Source organism: Lolium perenne, chromosome 4 (genome assembly GCF_019359855.2).
Source record: "Lolium perenne isolate Kyuss_39 chromosome 4, Kyuss_2.0, whole genome shotgun sequence".
NCBI classification, from domain to species: domain Eukaryota; kingdom Viridiplantae; phylum Streptophyta; class Magnoliopsida; order Poales; family Poaceae; genus Lolium; species Lolium perenne.
The window spans coordinates 23022662-23049598 of record NC_067247.2 but is presented as its reverse complement, the minus strand read 5'-3'; positions in this window follow the sequence as shown (position 1 = coordinate 23049598).

Genomic DNA, 26937 nt, shown 5'->3' with positions numbered 1-26937 from the left:
GCAAAGCATATGATGCAAGAGCTTAAACATGAGCACAACAATTGCCAAGTATCACATTACCCAAGACATTTATAGCAATTACTACATGTATCATTTTCAAATTCAAACCATATAACAATTTAACGAAGGAGAAACTTCGCCATGAATACCATGAGTAGAAACCAAGGACATACTTGTCCATATGCTACAGCGGAGCGTGTCTCTCTCCCATAAAGTGAATGCTAGGATCCATTTTATTCAAAAAACAAAAACAAACCGACGCTCCAAGAAAAAGCACATAAGATGTGATGGAATAAAAATATAGTTTCAGGGGAGGAACCTGATAATGTTGTCGATGAAGAAGGGGATGCCTTGGGCATCCCCAAGCTTAGACGCTTGAGTCTTCTTGATATATGCAGGGGTGAACCACCGGGGCATCCCCAAGCTTAGAGCTTTCACTCTCCTTGATCATGTTGCATCATACTCCTCTCTTGATCCTTGAAAACTTCCTCCACACCAAACTCGAAACAACTCATTAGAGGGTTAGTGCACAATATAAATTGACATATTCAGAGGTGACACAATCATTCTTAACACTTCTGGACATTGCATAATGCTACTGGACATTAGTGGATCAAAGAAATTCATCCAACATAGCAAAAGAGGCAATGCGAAATAAAAGGCAGAATCTGTCAAAACAGAACAGTTCGTATTGACGAATTTTAAAATGGCACCAGACTTGCTCAAATGAAAATGCCCAAATTGAATGAAAGTTGCGTACATATCTGAGGATCACTCACGTAAATTGGCATAATTTTCTGAGTTACCTACAGGGGAATTTTGCCCAGATTCGTGACAGCAAAGAAATCTGGAACTGCGCAGTAATCCAAATCTAGTACTTACTTTTCTATCAACGGCTTAACTTGGCACAACAAAACACAAAACTAAGATAAGGAGAGGTTGCTACAGTAGTAAACAACTTCCAACATACAAAATAAAAACAAAGTACTGTAGGTAAAAACATGGGTTGTCTCCCATAAGCGCTTTTCTTTAACGTCTTTCAGCTAGGCGCAGAAAGTGTGTATCAAGTATTATCAAGAGACGAAGTGTCAACATCATAATTTGTTCTAATAATAGAATCAAAAGGTAACTTCATTCTCTTTCTAGGGAAGTGTTCCATACCTTTCTTGAGAGGAAATTGATATTTTATATTACCTTCCTTCATATCAATAATAGCACCAACAGTTTGAAGAAAAGGTCTTCCCAGTATAATGGGACAAGATGCATTGCATTCAATATCCAAGACAACAAAATCAACGGGGACAAGGTTATTGTTAATGGTAATGCGAACATTATCAACTTTCCCCAAAGGTTTCTTTGTAGAATGATCAGCAAGATTAACATCCAAATAACAATTTTTCAGTGGTGGCAAGTCAAGCATATTATAAATTTTCTTAGGCATAACAGAAATACTTGCACCAAGATCACATAAAGCATTACAATCAAAATCTTTAATCTTCATCTTAATTATGGGCTCCCAACCATCCTCTAGCTTTTTAGGAATAGAGGCTTCGCGCTCTAGTTTCTCTTCTCTAGCTTTTATGAGAGCATTTGTAATATGATGTGTAAAAGCCAAATTTATAGCACTAGCATTAGGACTTTTAGCAAGTTTTTGCAAGAACTTTATAACTTCAGAGATGTGGCAATCATCAAAATTCAAACCATTATAATCTAAAGCAATGGGATCATCATCCCCAATGTTGGAAAAAATTTCAGCAGCTTTATCACAGGCAGTTTCAGCAGTTTTAGCAGTTTCAGGCAGTTTCTCGCGCTTTGCATTAGAAGTGGAAACATTGCTAACACCAATTCTTTTATTATTATTAGTAGGAGGTGCAGCAACATGTGTAGCATTAGCATTACTAGTGGTGGTAATAGTCCAAACTTTAGCTATATTCTTCTCTTTAGCTAGTTTTTCATTTTCTTCTCTATCCCACCTAGCACGCAGTTCAGCCATTAATCTTATATTCTCATTAATTCTAACTTGAATGGCATTTGCTGTAGTAACAATCTTATTATGATAATTCTCATTAGGCAAAACTTTTGATTTCAAAAGATCAACATCAGCAGCAAGACTATCGACTTTAGAAGCAAGTATATCAATTTTCCCAAGCTTTTCTTCAACAGATTTGTTAAAAGCAGTTTGTGTACTAATAAATTCTTTAAGCATGGCTTCAAGTCCAGGGGGTGTGTTCCTATTATTATTGTAAGAATTCCCATAAGAATTACCATAGCCGTTGCCATTATTATAAGGATATGGCCTATAGTTGTTACTAGAATTGTTCCAGTAAGCATTGTTGTTGAAATTATTATTTTTAATGAAGTTCACATCAACATGTTCTTCTTGTGCAACCAATGAAGCTAATGGAACATTCTTAGGATCAATATTAGTCCTATCATTCACAAGCAAAGACATAATAGCATCAATCTTATCACTCAAGGAAGAGGTTTCCTCGATAGAATTTACCTTCTTACCTTGTGGAGCTCTTTCCGTGTGCCATTCAGAGTAGTTGATCATCATATTATCAAGAAGCTTTGTTGCTTCACCAAGAGTGATGGACATAAAGGTACCTCCAGCAGCTGAATCCAATAAATTCCGTGAAGAAAAATTTAGTCCTGCATAGAAGGTTTGGATGATCATCCAAGTAGTCAGTCCATGGGTTGGGCAATTTTTAACCAGAGATTTCATTCTTTCCCAAGCTTGAGCAACATGTTCAGTATCTAATTGTTTAAAATTCATTATGCTACTCCTCAAAGATATAATTTTAGCAGGGGGATAATATCTACCAATAAAAGCATCCTTGCATTTAGTCCATGAATCAATACTATTCTTAGGCAGAGATAGCAACCAATCTTTAGCTCTTCCTCTTAATGAGAAAGGGAACAATTTTAGTTTAATAATATCACCATCTACATCTTTATATTTTTGCATTTCACATAGTTCAACAAAATTATTAAGATGGGCAGCAGCATCATCAGAACTAACACCAGAAAATTGCTCTCGCATAACAAGATTCAAGAAAGGTGTTTAATTTCAAAGAATTCTGCTGTAGTAGCAGGTGGAGCAATAGGTGTGCATAAGAAATCATTATTATTTGTGGTTGTGAAGTCACACAACTTAGTATTTTCAGCGTTGGCCATTTTAGCAACAGTAAATAAAGCAAACTAGACAAAGTAAATGCAAGTAAACTAATTTTTTTGTGTTTTTGATATAGCAAACAAGATAGCAAGTAAAGTAAAACTAGCAACTAATTTTTTTGTATTTTGATTTAGTGCAGCAAACAAAGTAGTAAATAAAACTAAGCAAGACAAAAACAAAGTAAAGAGATTGAGAAGTGGAGACTCCCCTTGCAGCGTGTCTTGATCTCCCCGGCAACGGCGCCAGAAAAAGAGCTTGATGGCGTGTAACTCACACGTTCGTTGGGAACCCCAAGAGGAAGGTATGATGCTGAAAGGATCGTATGCCGCACCTAGAGGGGGGGGGTGAATAGGTGCTAACCAATTTTTAGTTCTTTTTCAATTTAGGCTTGACACAAAAGGTAAATTCTCTAGATATGCAACTAAGTGAATTTACCTATATGACAAGGATAACTACTAAGCAAGATATAGAGAGAGAATAGGATAGAGGTAACCGAGAGTGGAGCACGCGATGACACGGAGATGATTCCCGTAGTTCCCTTCCTTTGCAAGAAGGTACGTCTACGTTTGGAGGAGTGTGGTTGCTACGAAAGCCAAACCAACAGCCACGAAGGCTTCACTCAGATCTCCGGTGAGCAACGCCACGAAGGCCTAGCCCACTTCCACTAAGGGATTTCCTCGAGGCGGAAACCGGGCCTTTACAAGGTTCTTGGGGCACACATCCACAACCAAATTGGAGGCTCCCAAATCTGTTACAATGCAACAATCAACAACAATACATCAACACAAATCAACTAGGGAACCAAATAGGAACACTAGCATGAGATCCCTCAAACAAGAGAGGGGGAAATGAAGAACGCTTCGGTGAGGATGTAGATCGATGTCTTCTCCTTCGAATCTCCAAAGATCAAGAGATTTGGTTGGGGGAGGAAGGAGATCTTGTAAATCTTGACTTTCTTGAGGTGGCTCTAATGGAGGTGGCTTGGCAGATTTCTTGGATAATGATTGAGCAAGCAACCAAGGAGGAAGAAGGGGGGTATTTATACCCCCACTCGAAAAAGAGCCGTTGCTGTTACCGGGGGGCCGGATAATCCGGCCTAAGTAAGGGCCGGATAATCCGCCCCCCCCGGATAATCCGGTCTTCGGGGCAAAAGAGTGACATTGTCCGGCCAAAAGTCCGGCCCATAGCCAGAGTAGTTTTTCTTCCAGTCCTTAGCGAAAAACGGGGGGGCCGGATATTTCCAAAATATCCGGCCCGGATAATCCGGCCCTGGTACAATACCGGGACATTATCCGGGCAAAAGTCCGGCCCCCATACAGAACCAAAATTCCTCGAAGACTTAGCCAAAACCAGGGGGCCGGATATTTCAACAATATCCGGCCCGGATTATCCGGCCTGGCCAACCTTTTTCTGAATCCTTTTGACACACGATCAAATCCAACACACAAGAATAAATATCTATGTAATCCCTGTACCACTTAAACAAACATTAGTGTATCATATATATTGACATCAAACACACAAAACATAATGTGAGAGATGTTCTTTCAATCTCCCCCTTTTTGGTGTTTGATGACAATATACGGATTTGCAATAGAATCATTATAGAGACAAGCATGATGGCAAAACATAGAGGCACTCCCCCTACATGTGTGCATATAAGTAATTTGCATTTGAATACAAATACACAACACATAGGAGTATGGTGCCTCAACACAAGAGATATCCAACATGAGCTCTAACAAAAAGACATTGACACATATGAAGTTGAGATAGGATGAAAGAAGTCATACCCATGTGTAGATATATAATACAGAGATATAGCATCACACATAATGAAATATCCTTGATCTCAACAAATAGAAATCCGAAAACCATAACAATGTCTCACACCACATAGCACATAGTTTTGAACGGCACCCAAACAAACCAAATAGTTCAAATAAGCGGGAACACAAGCAAAATAAGAATGGTAAACGCATATGCTTGAGCCCAAACCATGCAAATCCCCGAGAATCCTAATAGAACACTTCTCCCCCTTTGGCACCGAGACGCCAAAAAGGGGACAAGCGCGATGCTACACGTCCCATGGGAATCACTCGGAGGCATAATCATCATCGGACTCTTGCACCTCTTCTTCTTCTTCTTCCTCTTCATCAGTCGTGGGAGCATCCGGGAGAGCGACGAGAGGTGTTGGACCTTTGAAGGCAATCATCAAGATCACTCCATGGAACTCCGTGCAGTGCCAACCACTGTAACCCTGGTGAGCTGGAGGCTGAGGCGGGGGACCTTGATCACCACTGAGCTTGTGTAGAATAACCGCCTGAGTATGCTTAATCTCAGAACGCTCACGGCTAGCTGCATAGTTCTCCTTGTGAATCTCAATGTTCATGCAAAGGATGTGACGCTGAAACCAACTAAGCCGAGTCACTTCCTTCCTCAAAGCCGGGACATCAGGATGACGAGCAGGAGCAACACCACCAGAACGAGCATCATGCATGAAAGAGTCAGGTGCAGGTACAGCTGAAGAGACTGGCTTAAGCTTGTAGGCCTTCTTGACATGGTGCTTCACCAACGGATACCCACTCAAATCTTCACTCACAGACACAGAGTTGTTGATGAGAAGCTGGATGTAGGGGGCATAAGGTATGGTGGTCCGGGAGACCATGGCATCACGGATCTCATGGAAGATAAAGTCCATGATATCAAGAGTGTAGTCCCGCACCTCATTACCATCACGAGCACACTTAAAGCTGAGGTGCATAAGATCCACAAGGACTCCCCGGATAGCATCATTGTTACCACCACTTGGGCAAATGGTTGCCCGAAAGAACCGGAGCAACTGACTGTATATGAGGAGCAGCCCCTTAGTATAACCAATCCTTCCTGCTGAGGTATAGAGATTCGCAAGAGCATTCTTGTCAGTCTGTTGTGGTCCATGAAGACGACGACCCTCATCAATAGGAACTCCAAGAATACTAGCAAAGCGGCGCAGAGTAGCAGTGCAGTGAGTAGAGCCAGACATCCATTCCATAGTGCGTTCCTCATCGGTCTTGATTGCCAAAGTGGCAAAGAATTGCTTCACCAACTCTGGGCTATAGTCACATTGAATCTTCATGATATCTTTCAAGCCCATTCTTCCAGCAACCCAGATAGCGTCTTCAAAGTGGTTGTTCTCAGCCAGGATGTCCACGTTGATAGCTTGCATGGGTCTCAGATTCTTCATAGGCTCATAGATGTCCTTGTAGATGAACACTTGCTCCATGCACCAGAATCTTCTGCCCTCTATCTCTTCATCCCTTGGAACATCTTCATACCAGTTCTTCAAGCGAATAGCAGAATAAGACACTGGATCCATGGTCTTGTAGTTCTCCCTCACTTCCTTGTTCTTCCTCCTTGAGGTGACTGACTTGCGAGGTGCATTGGGTGCAAACTCGTCACTAGATCGATCATGCCTTTGACGTCTCCGACCACCCCGAGAAGCACCACCTGTGAGAAGCAAAGGCGGGAAGCAAAGAGAAGGTAATGCTCATAAGTCATGTACGATATAGTAATATACTCGAGAAACATGCTATAAGTCGATACACATCTAGACATGATAGATTGAAGTAAAACTGCAGCGGCGATGAAGCTCCAGGCCAGATAATCCGGGGTCCCCTGGGGGCGGATAATCCGGCCCGGCCGGATAATCCGGCCTGCTCGGGGGGCGGATAATCCGGCCCTGCGAGATGTGCAGATTTCCAATCAAAAACTTGTCTAAGACTAGATCGGCCTCATAGCATGCAAGAGGAGTACACTACTCGTGATTTGGAACAACTAGACACCAATTCCACCAAGAAAATAGCACATATAAAACACAACATCTAGGATTAGAGATTGTGAATCATACCCACATCCATTGTGGAAACCGCTTGGAGGAGAAGGTAGCTAGGGAGGAGATGCACCCGATCCACCCAAGAACTCCGAGAGGGGGCGGACGGAGCGTCTCCGGCGAGGAGGAGGAGATCCGGCGGCCTTGAGAGGAGAAAGAGGAGAGAGGCGCGTGGGGGGGGAAGGTCTGAACCGTTTTGCCCCCTGCGCCCTCGACTCAACCCTTTCAAGATCTGCCCAGGCCGGATAATCCGGCCCTAGCTTAGGGCGGATAATCCGGCCGGGCCGGATATTCCGGGGTCGCCTGGGGCCGGATTATCCGGGTTCCGGAAAATTCCGTAATCATCGGGAATGCCCATCTTTCGTTGGTTATTTGCAACACCCATATATGATGTAATAAAGTATCACGTCACATATAAGGTGCAAATTTACCAATAAGATGGAGCACCCTAGATCATCCGACCGAAAAACCTCAAACTCCAAGTTTTTACCAAACATGACAAATGAGCAAGATGGAAATGGCTTATAGGAGAGGGTAGGCTTAGGTTTTAGAAGATACAAACTGTTGATGGTACATGGTCACTCAAGTTTGCAAGATATGAGCAAATAAGGCCAAACTAGAGTGATTTCCCATAAGAACATGGAGATGTCAACAAAATCCAATGAAAAACCAAACAACTCCAACTCTCCACGAAGAAGAGTGTGGTGGCCTAGGCCACCATATATGAGTGTTATGGTATGGCACCGCGAAGATATATCTTGGGTCCAAACCAATACTCATCATTTAAGCTCACATATCAACATATGATATAACGAGAATGAAATCTTTAATGTTGGCATTATGGGGGAGGGATAGCTCAATAATTTAAACCGCACTCCCCCTATTTCCATGCCCACATCTAAACCAAATAAAGTTTTGAGATGAAGGTGTGTTTGCAAGATGGTCAAGCTATACTCCTTGAATCGATGATATTTAGCTCATTCCTCAAATAAGTGAACCTTGCTTCATCAAGAGGCTTCGTGAATATATCGGCAAGTTGATCTTTGGTAGGAACATAGATGAGCTCAATATCACCACGGGCAACATGATCCCTAATGAAGTGATTCCGGATCTCAATATGCTTCGTTCTTGAATGTTGCACCGGATTATAGGCAATCTTGATAGCACTTTCATTGTCACATAAAAGAGGCACTTTGTCACAAATGACACCGTATTCCTTTAAAGTTTGCCTCATCCATAACAATTGAGTGCATCCACTTGCGGCGGCAACATATTCGGCTTCGGCGGTGGAGAGAGATATGCAATTTTGCTTCTTAGATGACCAACACACCAAGGACCTACCAAGAAATTGGCAAGCCCCCGAGGTTGATTTCCTATCATCCTTGTCTCCCGCCCAATCCGCATCGGTGTACCCATTGAGAATAAAACTTGAGCCTTTGGGGTACCAAATACCATATCTTGGGGTATCAACCAAATATCGAAAGATTCTCTTGAGAGCTATCATGTGGCTCTCCTTAGGAGAAGCTTGATACCTTGCACACACACCTACACTCAACACTATGTCCGGTCTAGATGCACAAAGGTAAAGCAAGGATCCAATCATGGAGCGATATACCTTTTGATCCACCTCTTTACCATTGGGATCAAGTGCAAGATGACATTTGGTAACCATAGGAGTGGCAACACCCTTCATCTCGGTCATCTTGAACCTCTTGAGCATGTCTTGGAGATATTTTGCTTGATTGATGAAGGTTCCTTCTCTCAATTGCTTGATCTCAAACCCAAGGAAAAACTTCATCTCTCCCATCATAGACATCTCAAACCTATCGGTCATAAGCTTTGAGAATTCATCATTGAAAGCTTTGTTAGTAGAGCCAAAAATAATATCATCAACATATAATTGGCAAACGAAAAGCTCCCCATTGACCCTCTTAGTAAAAAGAGTGGGGTCGATTAGCCCAACATCAAACCCACGGTCTACCAACAATTCCTTAAGGTGCTCATACCAAGCTCTAGGAGCTTGTTTGAGACCATAAAGTGCTTTATCAAGCTTGTAGACATGGTTAGGAAAGTTGAGATCCTCGAACCCCGGGGGTTGCTTAACATAAACCTCTTCATGCAAAGGACCATTAAGAAAAGCACTTTTCACATCCATTTGTTGTAACTTAAAGTTATGATGCGATGCATAAGCAAGAAGGATACGGATGGACTCAAGACGAGCCACGGGAGCATAGGTCTCTCCAAAGTCAATCCCTTCAACTTGAGAGAAACCTTGAGCCACCAATCTTGCCTTGTTCCTCACAATATTTCCAAACTCATCTTGCTTGTTCTTGAATATCCATTTAGTGCCTATAACATTGCGGCACCCCTTTGGCTTCTCTACTAAGGTCCACACTTTATTGCGCTTGAAGTTGTTGAGTTCCTCATGCATAGCTTCCACCCAATCCGAATCTTCAAGGGCTTCAAACACTTTCTTGGGTTCCACTACGGAGATATAGGCATGATGATTGCTAAAGTTAGCCAATTGCCTTCTTGTGGAGACTTTAGCTCGAACATCACCAAGGACCTTGTCATGAGTGTGTCCACGAATTTCAAGGGTCCTTTCTCTTCTTGCTAAACGACGGGCCTCGATCTCCTCCTTGGTTCTTCTTGGCCTTGGAGGTGTCACTTGATCAACTTGATCATTTGGGTCCCCGTCTTGACCTTGAACTTGAGCTTCCTCAATTGCTTGGGGTTGCTCAAACTCATGTGCTTGATCTTGAACAAAGTTCGGAGAAGGGCAAGAGTTGGTTGGATCCTCATTGGAGCCATTATGAATGATTGGTTGGTCTTGACCTTGATCTTGTCCTTGATCTTGCACAAGAGAGGAAAGGTCTTGTTCTTGTTCTTGGGTTGGTGCATCATTTGCTTCACTAGGTAAGGTTTGTTGATGTTGAGAAGATGAGGGCTCCACCGTGGTAGAGCATAGTTCTTCCCGAGACGCCACACCGTGTCCCTCAATGGGGCGGAAAAATCCCACACCCATTCTTACTATGGCATCTTGAGGTATTTCATCACCTGCACAAACATCAACTTGCCCCACTTGGGAGCCATCATTTTCTTCAAACTTCACACTACAAGATTCAATGATAATCCCGGAGGATACATCAAAGATTCTATAAGTGTGAGATTCGGCACCGTAACCAACAAATATACCCTCCAAAGCTTTAGGAGCAAATTTAGACAAACGAACCCCTTTGATTTTGTAGAAACACTTACACCCGAACACCTTGAAGTATGAGATATTAGGCTTGTTCCCGGTGAGTATTTCATATGGAGTCTTGTTCAAGCCCTTGCGGAGATAGAGCCGGTTGGAGGAGTGACAAGCGGTTGAGATGGCTTCGGCCCAAAAGTTATAGCGGGATTTATACTCCGCCATCATAGACCTTGCCATATCCATAAGAGTCCGGTTCTTCCTCTCCGCAATACCATTTTGTTGAGGGGTGTAAGCAGCGGAATATTGATGACGAATCCCCTCATCACTAAGAAAATCATTGAGTGTGTAGTTCTTGAACTCGGAGCCGTTGTCACTTCTTATTGCCATAATGAGGAGGTTGTGTTGGCGTTGCACCTCGGTAGCAAAGTCAATGAATACTTGTTGAGTCTCATCTTTTGTCTTGAGAAAGTAGACCCAAGTGTATCTTGAGTAGTCATCGACAATCACCAAGCAATGTTTCTTCGCACCAAGACTTGCATGAGTAACGGGACCAAAGAGATCCACATGAAGGAGCTCCAAGATCCTCTTGGAAGAGATGATGGTCTTGCTTGGATGCGGAGAGTCATGCATTTTGCCTTCAACACAAGCCCTACAAACACGATCTTTGGCAAAAGACACATTTTCCATTAGTCCCACAATATGGTTCCCCTTGTGAAGACTTTGCAAAGTTCTCATGTTGACATGGGCTAGGCGGCGATGCCACAACCAACCCACGTCCGCCTTTCCGAATAGGCACATCGCACTTGACGTGGTGGTCCCCGAAAAGTCCACCACATACAAGTTGTGTTCGCGATACCCAACGAATGCGACTTTTAGAGTCTTGCTCCACAAGAGGACCACAATATCATTATCAATAAAGACGGCGAAACCCATCTTGCCAAGGGCGGAAACGGAAAGCAAATTGTAACCAAGGGTTTTGACAAGCATGACATCCACAAGAGTAATGTTGTGTGCAACCACAACCTTGCCAAAACCCAATACCTCGGATGTAGAATTATCGCCAAAGGAGACGGTGATATCATTTATGTTAGGCCTCAACTCCTTGACGAGGTTCTTGCCGCCGGTCATATGACTTGTACATCCACTATCAAGTACCCATTTTGAACCTCCGGCGGCATAGTCCTACATGAGATCAATTCTTGGATTTAGGTACCCATTTTTCAATGGGTCCTGGTCTTTGGGACCCAAATAGACCAAGCAACGTAACCATCATATGGACCAACATACTTAGCATAAACATCACCATAATAATCTTTAAAGAGAACATAGTGAGGATTATCTATTCCCGCACCATCATCATTAATGGTGTTACCCTTTCGGGGTTCACCATTAGCTTTCTCATGTGCGGGCTTGGTCTTTTTCTTGTTTGCCTTTTTAGCCTTGGAATTAAAACCAAGTCCCTCCTTCCCATTGTTTGATCTTTGCTTACTCAAAAGATCATCCAAAGAAAGTTTACTTTGGGGAGAGGAGGTCCTAGCAAGTTCATCTTTCAACCTAGCATTTTCCTCAATAACATTTGCATGATCACATGAAGGAGTAGAGGAGCTAGGCACATCATATGAGGCAAGCTTAATTTGAAGTTGCTCATACGACTTGGATAAGAGAGTGTATTCACTCTTCAAAGCTTTGTGAGCTTTGTCTAGTTCATCTAGATCTTTCACAAGTTTCTCATGATCAACCTCAAATTGGGCCTTTTCCTTTTTAAGCACTTTAGACTTAGCCCTAGCAAGATCTCTAGCTTTAGTGAGCTTGTTAATTTTATCTTGAGGCTCTTCAAGAGTTTCTAGCCTCTCCTCAAGAGAAGCTATAGTTTCTTGACTTTCCTCAAGAGCATTTTTAAGAGCATGGATTTCAAGAGAGTCTTCTCTCTCTATTTGACCCTTTTTCTCAAGCATATCACTTTGTTGAGCTATACGAACCATGAGGCTAGAAACATGCTTCTTAGTGTTACCTTGTAGGTTAAGAATGAAATCATCAAACTCTAGCATTTCTTGTTTCACTTTTAGACTAGCATCATCAACCCCTAGATCACTAGATAAGTTAGGCATAGAGGGGTTAGGGGATGATACCTCGGAGGATTTAGCCATAAGGCAACTTTCTTCCTCCACATGAATGACCTCATTGGGGGATTCACTTGATGATGAAGCGTTGGTGGAGAGGGAGGCAAGAGCGACCAATCCATTAGAGGTTGCATCTTCTTCATCATCAACATCATCATCTCCGGAGGTATATTCTTCTTGAGTTGATAGCACAATAGGTGTGTCCAAGGAGGACCTTGCCATGAAGCAATGTGCATTCTTGATTTGAGGGTTCTCATTGGGAGATTCAAAGAGAGATGAAGAGGGTGTGTTGGTGGTGACGATGGCGGCTAATTCCTTTGAGCTTTCTTCATCTTCATCACCACTAGAACTTTCAACTTCATCGGTAGAATATTCTTCCCTTGTTACTAGCACAACTCTTGAGGGCCTCTTGCCCTTCTTGGTCTTGTTGTTGTAGAACTTATTGTTGAGGGGCTTTGAATATTTGCCCTTTGAGTCTTTGCTCTTGTCCTTGGGAATGAGCCTCCCATTATGAAGCTCTCTATTCTCATAGGGGCATTCGGCAATGAAGTGGCGCTTGTCATCACAATTGTAGCATGATCTTGTCTTTGGACCAAAGCTAGTGAACCCATTTTTGTTGTTCCTCTTGATGTTGTCTTCCTTGGCCTTGGAGGGATCAACCCAAAAGGATTTTGCATGGAAGGCCTGTAGGATAACGTTGCATAGAAAACAAAAAAAATTTCCTACCGCGAACACGCAATCCAAGCCAAGATGCAATCTAGAAGACGGTAGCAACGAGGGGGTATCGAGTCTCACCCTTGAAGAGATTCCAAAGCCTACAAGAGGAGGCTCTTGTTGCTGCGGTAGACGATCACTTGCCGCTTGCAAAAGCGCGTAGAAGATCTTGATCACGATCGGTTCCGGCGCCACGAACGGGCAGCACCTCCGTACTCGGTCACACGTTCGGTTGTTGATGAAGACGACGTCCACCTCCCCGTTCCAGCGGGCAGCGGAAGTAGTAGCTCCTCTTGAATCCGACAGCACGACGGCGTGGTGTCGGTTGCGGTGAAGAAGTCCGGCGGAGCTTCGCTAAGCTACGCGGGAGATATGGAGGAGAGGGGGGCGGCTAGGGTTTGGGAGGGGGTGGCCGGCCACTTCAATGGGGCGGCCAGCTTATGGTCTTGGGGTGGCCGGCCCCCTCCCTTGGCCCCTCATTATATAGGTGGATCCCCAAGGGTTGGTGTCTAAGTCTTCGAATAAGACCCGAACCAAAAACCTTCCATAAGAGGGGAAACCTAGCCCATCTAGGACTCCCACCAAAGGTGGGGTTTCCACCTCCCATATGGGGGTGGCCGGCCCCCTAAGGGGGAGTCCACTTGGGACTCCTCCCCCACTAGGGTTGGCCGGCCATGGAGGTGGAGTCCCATGTGGACTCCACCTTCCTTGGTGGTTTCTTCCGGACTTTTCTAGAACCTTCTAGAACCTTCCATAGAACCTTCCGACATTTTAATTCACATAAAATGACATCCTATATATGAATCTTATTCTAGGACCATTCCTAACTCCTCGTGATGTCCGGGATCTCATCCGGACTCCGAACAAATATTCGAACTCCATTCCATATTCAAGTACTACCATTTCAACATCCAACTTTAAGTGTGTCACCCTACGGTTCGTGAACTATGCGGACATGGTTGAGTACTCACTCCGACCAATAACCAATAGCGGGATCTGGAGATCCATAATGGCTCCCACATATTCAACGATGACATTAGTGATCGAATGAACCATTCACATACGTTACCAATTCCCTTTGTCTCGCGATATTTTACTTGTCCGAGGTTTGATCTTCGGTATCACTCTATACCTTGTTCAACCTCGTCTCCTGACAAGTACTCTTTACTCGTACCGTGGTATGTGGTCTCTTATGAACTCATTCATATGCTTGCAAGACATTAGACGACATTCCACCGAGAGGGCCCAGTATATCTATCCGTCATCGGGATGGACAAATCCCACTGTTGATCCATATGCCTCAACTCATACTTTCCGGATACTTAATCCCACCTTTATAGCCACCCATTTACGCAGTGGTGTTTGGTGTAATCAAAGTACCTTTCCGGTATAAGTGATTTACATGATCTCATGGTCATAAGGACTAGGTAACTATGTATCGAAAGCTTATAGCAAATAACTTAATGACGAGATCTTATGCTACGCTTAATTGGGTGTGTCCACTACATCATTCATATAATGATATAACCTTGTTATTAATAACATCCAATGTTCATGATTATGAAACTAATCATCCATTAATCAACAAGCTAGTTTAAGAGGCATACTAGGGACTTCTTGTTTGTCTACATATCACACATGTACTAATGTTTTGGTTAATACAATTATAGCATGATATATAAACATTTATCATAAACATAAAGATATAAATAATAACCACTTTATTATTGCCTCTAGGGCATATCTCCTTCAGTCTCCCACTTGCACTAGAGTCACTAATCTAGTTTACATTTGTAAAGATATAACACCTTGGCCTTCTGGTGCTTTATCATGTATTGCTCACGGGAGAGATTTTTATTCATCGGATCTGACACGCTCAGAAACGTATGTATTTTGTAATTCATTTGCGTCTCAACGCATCACTCATTTCCAAATGAGTTGGCATTATATATGTTTGATCTTCTGGTGGAACCTTAATTCCGCTGTCTGAAATATGTCACTTATATTGTCACACACAATATAGTTTCAAAGTTCTGACTCATTTGAACTACACCAAGTTCTTAAAGAACCTCTTGACTTAACATCCTTTGTCATTGTCAAAACAATGACATACTCTGCCTTCTTTTGTAGAATCCGTCACAATATTTAGAACTCTTCTAAATCTAGCATAGACAACTTCTAGCTCATTGTGCTACCTTTTAAACAACACTTAGTCTAATTTGAGATTGAAATTATATTTTATATGTGACAAAACCAATATCGGTGTAACACCTTACAGCGATTTGTTTGTCATTTCTTCATACAAAAATATATATATATCCTTAGTTCTTCTAAAGTACTCAAGGATATTCTTACTGTCGTCCAATGATCATCATATGAATCATTCTGGTATATGCTCATAACACTTTATAGCACATGATATCTGATTGTGTACATATTATTCGTGATCTATAATCACTCATGTGTTTTTACTCATTGAGTGTCAGATACACTCAAGTCTTGTTAAACCTTCACATGACAAGAACATTTTCTTAATATTTCTATATTGAACTACTTCAATATCCATCATATGTACTTTGACTTAAACTTATTTATGTGTTTCAATCTATCTTCATAGATCTTGACACTAAATTTGTTTGATCCATATCCTTTCATTGAAGTTAATTCTCAATGAAACCTTTTAATCAAGTATATAATTACATCATTTATAACCAACTATATGTCACCTACATAAAGTATTATAAATGTGTCTTAGCGCTCCCACTTAATTTCTTGCAAATGCAAGCCTCTTCATCGTCTCTGATGAAATCAAAAACTCTTTGACTATTTCATCTGGTGAAGATTCCAACTCCGTGATACTTACTTCATCCAATTGAAGCTTGTATAGCTATCTAGTATTCCACGGACCAGCAAAACTCTTGGTTGTATCTTGTATACATACTTCTGTTAAGTAGTGTATTTTGCCATCCTACTAGCATATCTCATAAAAGAAATATGTAGTGATTACTAGAATAATCCACATAGACTATAAGCATTGCTACGGAAGATCTAATCTTATCGTATTCAACTCTTTGAATTTTGTCGTAAACAATTTTTCGACAAGTCAAGCTTTCTTCAAGGATATTTCATCCAAGTCTATCAATTTCATAGATCCATTTACTTTCATAAAGTATTCATCTATCTTGGATTTCATGGCGTATAGCCATTTTAACGGAGTCAGGGCCCATCATAACTTCTTTGTTTGTAGTTGGTTTATCATTGTTCAAAATCAATCCTTTGTTCACAAATCATTTATTTGATCACAAAGTAAACCATACCTACAAGGTTCAATATGTACTTCGATCTCCATGGCTAAAACACTTTGTAGTCATGGGAGCCATGATCGTCGTGGCCGCTTCCGAAACAAATTCCGATGCTGCGCTACTCTGATCATTATGCTCAGGTTCATAAACCTTATCAAACTATATTGTCCTCCCACTCAAAAACTTCACTAGAAACAATTTCTCGGAAATAAGAAACATTGACAAACACTTTTGTCTTTGTCTCCATAGTGCGAAGAATTCCCAATCAATTCTCTGGGATAACCAACAAAGACATTCATCCGATTTTGGTTGTAAACTTATTTACTTATGCTATGCATACCAAAATTTAAGAAAAGACTATCAGGTTTCATACCCATGCCATAACTCGTATGGTGTCATTTCAACGGATCATGATGATGCTCTATTCAGTGTAAAAGCGGTAGTCACTAAAGCATAATCCACAAAAATATAATGGCATCAATATTTTATCTCATCATTGATCCAACAAAGTTTGGATATATCTCTTGGATACTTCATCATCACTATGATACTCCAAGAAACGTAAGTTGTAGAACAATTTCATAACTCTCTTAGATGTTCGCTAAAACTCGTAATTCAAATATTTTCACCATGATCCAATCATAGATATTTGACTTTTCTATTACGATGATTTCCACTTCATGCTGAAATTTATTTGAAACCATTCAAATGTTTCAAACTTCTTTCTTATTGAATATATCCACATATATATACTCAATTTATTGTTGAAAGTTTTCATGAAGTAGAAGAATCTCCCGCACACAACTATGCCCAGTGAACCACATACATCATCATGTATTTTTCCACTAAGTTTGTTGCCCGTTCAACTCTTCGGCCTATGAACGGTATTTCAGTCATTACCTTTTAGAAAAGATTTTGCAATTGCCAAATGATTCAAAAATCAAATGACTCCAAAATCCATTTTCATGGAGTTCCTTCATGCATTCCTTTCTAACATGACCTAAATGGCGGTTCCACAAATAAGTGGAATTCAAATCATTTGCCTTATGGCATTTTAGCGTCAGTGTTATGTATGTGTGTTTCACCATTAAGATTTATAATAACTTATCCATCGTACATGGAGTAATGTCATAATTTGAACAACCCATTGTTTTCATTTGACCAGAGCAAAATAACAATTATTAAGTTCTTTATTATAAATTCTAAGGGCTAGATAGAATGCTAACGACGAACATAATAACACTTTATTTTGTTCCAGACGTGCATCCTTATCATATTCCTTGTCAGTCACTTAGGCCATTGTATTCTTGTATTGCGTTGTTTAGTATGACACTTCATACCAACCAATATAGTACTAATACCCAAGAATTTCATAGTGTGACTTAACTAGGAATACAACCATAACATGTATATCATTTATATACACCTGAGCTAGACTTTCTAGTCTTTTCTTTTCTTTTTGCCAAAATATCTTTTGCGCTTTCTCTTTTAGCTTTCCTCATTATTCAGAAAAACACTTCAACATTAATAACTTCTAGGTTTGTTGGTCAAATACCAATAACCTTGAGGTTCTTACTTTGAAGTTGATCATCATATGACAAGTGTTCCAGATTTCACTATTAGTAACTTTGTAATATGATGAACAATTTCACTCATAATTTTATCCATCATATCATGACGACTTTCCGAGACCATGTCTGTACATGCTAGGCTCGTAAAGTTTTAACCTTGGTATTTGCATGTGCAAATCTAGCTTGCACACATTTTATGCACACGTAGAATCTATCACACCCGATCATCACGTGATGCTTCGAAACGACGAGTCTTAGTAATTGCATATTTAAGGATGGTCACTTCATGGATATGCGAATATCGTTAGTGCCCCAATAGTTGGAGGATTGTGACGCCTTGCGTCTTCAACCTTCGTACATTCCCATAAAACTTATGAGTTTATGTAGTCTCACCAAACTTTATTCTATCATCTTGCAATAAGGTCTTAGATATCACATATATCTCATACCTTGATTATTTCTGAAAACTAAATTTTCAGCTCCTTACTTTTCAAACAGATTTGAACTTCAAGTTTCACGGAGACAAGATAACTTTAGGTACTAATTGAAACCATAGCTCTTTGAATCAACAATGTGAGGTTTACTAAAAGTTTGCAATAGGACTTAATCAATTCTTGATTCTTTAACAATACGGTACCAATCCGTAAAGTTTCTTGTCGATTTTAACAGTATTTCTATCTCAATTACAAGACTAGCGCATGGTAGAAAACGGATGCCAATACTACAAAATTAATTCAAAATACTACTCAGACTATGTTTATGATAATTAGTTCATGTTTTAATCTAATTACTAATGAACTCCCACTTAATACAACATCCCTCATTGTTGTTAAGTGGTACACGATCCAAATTCACTACACCAAAAACCGATCATCACGTGAGATGATGTAGCTTCAATGGTGAACATCAACATGTTGATCATATCATCCATATGACTCGTGTTCAACCTTTCGGTTTCCGTTGTCCCGAGGCCATGTCTGTACATGCTAGGCTCGTCAAGCAAACCCAAGTATTCCGTGTGCAACATGGCTTACACCCGTTGTATGTGAATCGTTGAATCTATCACATCCGATCATCACGAGATGCTTTGAAACGCATTTAACTGTTACAACGGTGCATACGAGGGAGAACACTTTATTATCTTGATATTAATGTGAGGGATCATCTTATAATGCTACCGTCATGATCTAAGCAAAATAAGATGCATAAAGGATTAACATCACATGCAGTTCATATGTGATATGATATGGCCCTTTTGTCTTTGCGCCTTCGATCTTCATCTCTAAAGCACGGACATGATCTCCATCATCAACGGGCATGATCTCCATCATCGTCGGCGTAGCGTCAAGGTTCATGGCGCCGGCTTCATGGTTGTTCACCTCATGTAGCAACTATTACAACTACTTTGAAATACTACTCAACATGCAAATTAAAGACAACCATAAGGCTCCTGCCGGTTGCCACAATACAATAATGATCATCTCATACATATTCATCATCACATTATGGCCATATCACATCACCAAACCCTGCAAAAACAAGTTAGACGTCTCTAATTTGGTTTGCATATTTTACGTGGTTTGGGGTTTTCGAGAGAGATCTAATCTACCTACGAACATGAACCACAACGGTGATACTAATGTTGTCAATAGAAGAGTAAATTGAATCTTCACTATAGTAGGAGAGACAGACACCCGCAAAGCCTCTTATGCAATACAAGTTGCATGTCGAACGAGGAACAAGTCTCATGAACGTGGTCATGTAAAGTTAGTCCGAGCCGCTTCATCCCACTATGCCACAAAGATGCAAAGTACTCAAACCAAAGATAACAAGAGCATCAACGCCCACAAAACCATTGTGTTCTACTCGTGCAACCATCTATGCATAGACACGGCTCTGATACCACTGTAGGATAACGTTGCATAGAAAACAAAAAAATTTTCCTACCGCGAACACGCAATCCAAGCCAAGATGCAATCTAGAAGACGGTAGCAACGAGGGGGTATCGAGTCTCACCCTTGAAGAGATTCCACAGCCTACAAGAGGAGGCTCTTGTTGCTGCGGTAGACGATCACTTGCCGCTTGCAAAAGCGCGTAGAAGATCTTGATCACGATCGGTTCCGGCGCCACGAACGGGCAGCACCTCCGTACTCGGTCACACGTTCGGTTGTTGATGAAGACGACGTCCACCTCCCCGTTCCAGCGGGCAGCGGAAGTAGTAGCTCCTCTTGAATCCGACAGCACGACGGCGTGGTGTCGGTGGCGGTGAAGAAGTCCGGCGGAGCTTCGCTAAGCTACGCGGGAGATATGGAGGAGAGGGGGGCGGCTAGGGTTTGGGAGGGGGTGGCCGGCCACTTCAATGGGGCGGCCAGCTTATGGTCTTGGGGTGGCCGGCCCCCTCCCTTGGCCCCTCATTATATAGGTGGATCCCCAAGGGTTGGTGTCTAAGTCTTCGAATAAGACCCGAACCAAAAACCTTCCATAAGAGGGGGAAACCTAGCCCATCTAGGACTCCCACCAAAGGTGGGGTTTCCACCTCCCATATGGGGGTGGCCGGCCCCCTAAGGGGAGTCTACTTGGGACTCCTCCCCCACTAGGGTTGGCCGGCCATGGAGGTGGAGTCCCATGTGGACTCCACCTTCCTTGGTGGTTTCTTCCGGACTTTTCTAGAACCTTCTAGAACCTTCCATAGAACCTTCCGCGACATTTTAATTCACATAAAATGACATCCTATATATGAATCTTATTCTCCCACCATTCCTAACTCCTCGTGATGTCCGGGATCTCATCCGGGACTCCGAACAAATATTCGAACTCCATTCCATATTCAAGTACTACCATTTCAACATCCAACTTTAAGTGTGTCACCCTACGGTTCGTGAACTATGCGGACATGGTTGAGTACTCACTCCGACCAATAACCAATAGCGGGATCTGGAGATCCATAATGGCTTCCACATATTCAACGATGACATTAGTGATCGAATGAACCATTCACATACATTACCAATTCCCTTTGTCTCGCGATATTTTACTTGTCCGAGGTTTGATCTTCGGTATCACTCTATACCTTGTTCAACCTCGTCTCCTGACAAGTACTCTTTACTCGTACCGTGGTATGTGGTTTCTTATGAACTCATTCATATGCTTGCAAGACATTAGACGACATTCCACCGAGAGGGCCCAGAGTATATCTATCCGTCATCGGGATGGACAAATCCCACTGTTGATCCATATGCCTCAACTCATACTTTCCGGATACTTAATCCCACCTTTATAGCCACCCATTTACGCAGTGGTGTTTGGTGTAATCAAAGTACCTTTCCGGTATAAGTGATTTACATGATCTCATGGTCATAAGGACTAGGTAACTATGTATCGAAAGCTTATAGCAAATAACTTAATGACGAGATCTTATGCTACGCTTAATTGGGTGTGTCCACTACATCATTCATATAATGATATAACCTTGTTATTAATAACATCCAATGTTCATGATTATGAAACTAATCATCCATTAATCAACAAGCTAGTTTAAGAGGCATACTAGGGACTTCTTGTTTGTCTACATATCACACATGTACTAATGTTTCGGTTAATACAATTATAGCATGATATATAAACATTTATCATAAACATAAAGATATAAATAATAACCACTTTATTATTGCCTCTAGGGCATATCTCCTTCAAGGCCATGTGATCATGGTAGTGGCATTGCAAATCTTCCGGATAGGTCATACTCCAAGATGCTCTATAAGATTCTTGAGGAACTACTTCTTCAACGGAGTTGACCACCAAGGCAAGGTTGGACCCTTTTGCCATCCCAGTAGCACGATTGCGAGAATCATGAGAGGTTTCCTCAAGCACCTTGAGAGCTTGCAACTCGTGCACGACTTGTTGAGAGGTGAGAGAGGAATAGCATTCCCTTCCCACAAGAGTCTTGACATCAATGGGTACAAATGGCATCATGCATTCAATGTACTTCTCCTTGATCCAAGAATCATTGATGTGGGTGGCACCAACAAGCCGGAAGGCATCGGCAACGGTGAGAAGTCTTCCATACATGTCTTCATGATCTTCATCCGGTAGCCTCATGAACCCTTCGGCTTTATTCTTGAGAGCATTATACTTGTTCCTCCTTGTGCTCTCACTTCCAATGCAACTCGAGGTCAAACCCTCCCAAGCTTCCTTGGCGGTGGTGTAGTTCCGGACACGATGCAATTCCTTTGTCCCCACACTAGTTTGAATCATGTACAAGGCGGTGACGTTGAGTTGACTATCAACCGCTTCTCTTCTAGTCAACTTGTCGGGGTTGTATGGCTTGAAGCCCTCCATGATGATTCTCCATAATTCATTGGAGGCACTACAAACATGAGAGCGGAACTCAAATCGCCAAGTATCGAAATTTTCAATAGAAAACTTAGGTGGGTCGCCCCGAATGTTCAAATGAGGATGGGGAACCGGTATATCGGGTGATTGGAAAGGTGGAGGTACTCGATTGTAGCTCTCACTTTCACTAGTTCCCTTGGGAGATGCAATGGGGGATTTGGTAGTGTTTAAGTTATCACCTTCCACGGGTTTGGTAGATGAGGGTAAGTCCGAAGCCTCTCCCTCATCTAACACACCCGTGTCTTTTACCTCTACACTAGGAGCCTTGGGAAGGGCCTGAGCTAAAAGCTCGGCAATCATCTTTTTCATGCTTTCCATTTGGGCTTCCATGGAGGACTTCAACGAATTGAAGTCTTCCACGGAGACCATCTTGGCGGCCCCTTCCGAGGACTCCTCGTCCGGCATACTCTTAGGCGGTTAAGCCCGAAATAAGAGCCGAGGCTCGATACCAATTGAAAGGATCGTATGCCGCACCTAGAGGGGGGGGGTGAATAGGTGCTAACCAATTTTTAGTTCTTTTTCAATTTAGGCTTGACACAAAAGGTAAATTCTCTAGATATGCAACTAAGTGAATTTACCTATATGACAAGGATAACTACTAAGCAAGATATAGAGAGAGAATAGGATAGAGGTAACCGAGAGTGGAGCACGCGATGACACGGAGATGATTCCCGTAGTTCCCTTCCTTTGCAAGAAGGTACGTCTACGTTTGGAGGAGTGTGGTTGCTACGAAAGCCAAACCAACAGCCACGAAGGCTTCACTCAGATCTCCGGTGAGCAACGCCACGAAGGCCTAGCCCACTTCCACTAAGGGATTTCCTCGAGGCGGAAACCGGGCCTTTACAAGGTTCTTGGGGCACACATCCACAACCAAATTGGAGGCTCCCAAATCTGTTACAACGCAACAATCAACAACAATACATCAACACAAATCAACTAGGGAACCAAATAGGAACACTAGCATGAGATCCCTCAAACAAGAGAGGGGGAAATGAAGAACGCTTCGGTGAGGATGTAGATCGATGTCTTCTCCTTCGAATCTCCAAAGATCAAGAGATTTGGTTGGGGGAGGAAGGAGATCTTGTAAATCTTGACTTTCTTGAGGTGGCTCTAATGGAGGTGGCTTGGCAGATTTCTTGGATAATGATTGAGCAAGCAACCAAGGAGGAAGAAGGGGGGTATTTATACCCCCACTCGAAAAAGAGCCGTTGCTGTTACCGGGGGGCCGGATAATCCGGCCTAAGTAAGGGCCGGATAATCCGCCCCCCCCGGATAATCCGGTCTTCGGGGCAAAAGAGTGACATTGTCCGGCCAAAAGTCCGGCCCATAGCCAGAGTAGTTTTTCTTCCAGTCCTTAGCGAAAAACGGGGGGGCCGGATATTTCCAAAATATCCGGCCCGGATAATCCGGCCCTGGTACAATACCGGGACATTATCCGGGCAAAAGTCCGGCCCCCATACAGAACCAAAATTCCTCGAAGACTTAGCCAAAACCAGGGGGCCGGATATTTCAACAATATCCGGCCCGGATTATCCGGCCTGGCCAACCTTTTTCTGAATCCTTTTGACACACGATCAAATCCAACACACAAGAATAAATATCTATGTAATCCCTGTACCACTTAAACAAACATTAGTGTATCATATATATTGACATCAAACACACAAAACATAATGTGAGAGATGTTCTTTCAGATGCGCACAGCAGCAAGTTTTCCCTCAGAAAGAAACCAAGGTTTATCGAACCAGGAGGAGCCAAGAAGCACGTTGAAGGTTGATGGCGGCGGGATGTAGTGCGGCGCAACACCAGGGATTCCGGCGCCAACGTGGAACCTGCACAACACAACCAAAGTACTTTGCCCCAACGAAACAGTGAGGTTGTCAATCTCACCGGCTTGCTGTAACAAAGGATTAACCGTATTGTGTGGAAGATGATTGTTTGCAGAAAACAGTAGAACAAGTATTGCAGTAGATTGTATTTCAGTAAAGAGAATTGGACCGGGGTCCACAGTTCACTAGAGGTGTCTCTCCCATAAGACGAACAGCATGTTGGGTGAACAAATTACAGTTGGGCAATTGACAAATAAAGAGAGCATGACCATGCACATACATATCATGATGAGTATAGTGAGATTTAATTGGGCATTACGACAAAGTACATAGACCGCCATCCAACTGCATCTATGCCTAAAAAGTCCACCTTCAGGTTATCATCCGAACCCCCTCCAGTATTAAGTTGCAAAGCAACAGACAATTGCATTAAGTATGGTGCGTAATGTAATCAACAACTACATCCTTAGACATAGCATCAATGTTTTATCCCTAGTGGCAACAGCACAACACAACCTTAGAACTTTCTGTCACCCAGGTGTCAATGCAGGCATGAACCCACTATCGAGCATAAGTACTCCCTCTTGGAGTTACAAGCATCTACTTGGCCAGAGCATCTACTAGTAACGGAAAGCATGCAAGATCATAAACAACACGTAGATATAACTTTGATAATCAACATAACAAGTATTCTCTATTCATCGGATCCCAACAAACGCAACATATAGAATTACAGATAGATGATCTTGATCATGTTAGGCAGCTCACAAGATCCGACAATGATAGCACAATGGGGAGAAGACAACCATCTAGCTACTGCTATGGACCCATAGTCCAGGGGTAGACTACTCACACATCACACCGGAGGCGCCCAGGGCGGCGTAGAGTCCTCCGGGAGATGATTCCCCTCTCCGGCAGGGTGCCGGAGGCGATCTCCTGGATCCCGAGATGGGATCGGCGGCGGCGGCGTCTCGCAAGGTTTTCCGTATCGTGGCTCTCGTGACCGGGGTTTCGTCACGGAGGCTATTTGTAGGCGGAAGGGCAGGTCAAGAGGCGGCACGGGGGCCCCACACCATAGGGCCGCGCGGCCAAGGGGGGGCCGCGCCGCCCTAGGGTTTGGCCACCCTGTGGCCCCACTTCGTTTCGTCTTCGGACTTCTGGAAGCTTCGTGGAAAAATAGGCCCCTGGGCATTGATTTCGTCCAATTCCGAGAATATTTCGTTACTAGGATTTCTGAAACCAAAAACAGCAGAAAACAAAGAATCGGCACTTCGGCATCTTGTTAATAGGTTAGTTCCAGAAAATGCACGAATATGACATAAAGTGTGCATAAAACATGTAGATAACATCAATAATGTGGCATGGAACATAAGAAATTATCGATACGTCGGAGACGTATCAGCCTCCGGAACACCGCCTCTTGTGATCCTGTATGTGGAGGGGGACAAGGTGTTTGGTGAGCACACCTGCACTATTCCTGTGTTTTTGTCCATCAAGAGCACCGACGAGTTCTTCCCCAACATTGAAAACCTCTTCAATGAATTGTGAAAAAACAACACGAACGATTCCCCTTCTACACCGCACAATACTACTGGCTTCTTCACCATGGTCGATGCCCCAGACGTTGAGGACTTCTTCCTGGACATCGACAACCTCTTCGGCGACATGGCTCTCAACGACACTACCGACATCACTGGTTTTCCTCTTCTTGACCGTATGTGATCTTACCTCCTATTTATGAAATCGTGCTTGAAACACTTTTCTTATCAATGTATTTAGACATGTTTCTTAAAACATTGCTCTTAGCAATTTGCTTATACTCGATGTTTGTGTACTCTCTGTTACATTACTAACTCAGTACAAAACCTCCGACACTTATTATGGATCAGAGTGAGTATGTGTCATTTTAGTCATATTTTTATATACAATTTGTATGGATTAAATAATACAATTTTTTCGCATATTTCCGACAGCATATCTATAAATTCTCATTATTTATTGGGTTTGTAGTGTATCAAAAAAATGTAAATATTTATTACATCTATTTGGAGAAAGAACCAGGCGATGCATACGTACACAGACGGCAGAGTTTGTGGACGAGTCACTCATGAGTTGTGCATCTATCACTCCTTGTCGCCACATGGTCCATCTAGTGCATAACATTAGTAGTAACTAAACAAATTGTGTATACTCATAATTTAGCCAAGCAGTTTACCTTGTATTATCCCATCCCATGTTTCTGTAGTGTAGGTACAGACCTACACTGTAGTATACAAAGTTTTCCACACACTGTAAATGGGATGTGCTAACAACCTTGTTGACCATTGAGAGACAGGCTAACCACCGATCTCTCCCCAATGTTTCTCTCTCTAGGATGAGGATTGAGGATGAATACATTTAGATGAGTGTGTTTTTTCTGAAAATTTTGAGTGGTCATACATCGAAAACAGGCTCTGTATGAGAAAGTTATGCTTGTTTTAGTGAATACTGCGAAAAATCGACTGCAAACCAAAAACATAGACTATTATCTCCGAACATATACTCATATTATATGTTCAATGTGAATAACATTGTTTGATAACAGAGATTTATTATTGATTGGACCTTAGTATATATAAGATAAGTTCAAGTTATTCATTATTCATACTGGCGAAATTGGAGATTTTAGAGATTTCTCGATATTTAAAAGGCATGTCATATTTTCCCCGACCGCCTTATCACCCCATTAAGATGACATTGGTTTTACACGTGGCGGCATTAACAATTC